This window comes from Octopus bimaculoides, chromosome 14, assembly GCF_001194135.2.
Source record: "Octopus bimaculoides isolate UCB-OBI-ISO-001 chromosome 14, ASM119413v2, whole genome shotgun sequence".
NCBI lineage: Eukaryota > Metazoa > Mollusca > Cephalopoda > Octopoda > Octopodidae > Octopus > Octopus bimaculoides.
The window spans coordinates 38,824,414-38,825,422 of record NC_068994.1 but is presented as its reverse complement, the minus strand read 5'-3'; positions in this window follow the sequence as shown (position 1 = coordinate 38,825,422).

Below are 1,009 nucleotides of genomic sequence, written 5' to 3'. Positions count from 1 at the left end.
TATATATATATATATATACATATGTGTGTGTATGTGTATATGTATGTATATAAATCTATATCTATATATATATGTATATATATATATATATATATGCATATGATGGGCTTATTTTACTTTACATCTAACAGATCTACTCACAAGGCTTTGGTAGCCACACTGTGGGACTGAACCAGGAACATGTGGTTGAGAAGCAAACTTCTTACCACATGGCTGCTAATTTTTCTTTTGAAATCGTGTGACAAAAACCTATTTCTTTGGAAAATTTGCTGGGAGTCGGACAACAGTTTTCACAAGCCACTGCACAACAAATTCACAATGTGATCCTGGTCAATTTTCATGCAAGATTTTCAGATTTAGAATAATGTTCTGTCAATGTTCTTACTGATTTGAATTATTAGTACAATTGTGTTTGGCCTTGAGGTATCTTCAGCAACTACCTAACCATCAAGAAGAAATTTGGAGTGGGAAGTTTCAGCGTCACCAGGATGTTGGACATGTTCATTGCCAACATGAAAATGAAGGCCAAGTTATTCACCTAGCAACCTAGAATTGGGTGTTGTGAGCTAAAAAAAAAAGAAAGGAAAACAAATGTCAAGGGGGATACTATAGAGGTACTATGTGTTCACTTAGAACCCCCCACCAAGCCCTATCACCATCATCATCATCATCATCATCATCAACAACAGCAACAGTAGTAGAATCTGCAGTAGCAGCAGCATCATAAGGATAACCACTACCATCCTCACCACCACTACCATCCTCACCACCACTACCATCCTCACCACCACTACCACTACCATTGTCATCATTATCGTTGTTGTCATTATCATCATTGTCGTCATCATCATCATCATCATCATCATCACAATCATCATTATCACCGTTGTTGCCATCATCAGCATTGTTGTGGTCGTTGTCTTCGTCATCGTCATTGCCATTGTCATCTTCGTTGTCATTGTTGTTGTCATCGTCGTCATCGTCATCATCGTTATCCAGTGTGTTGCCT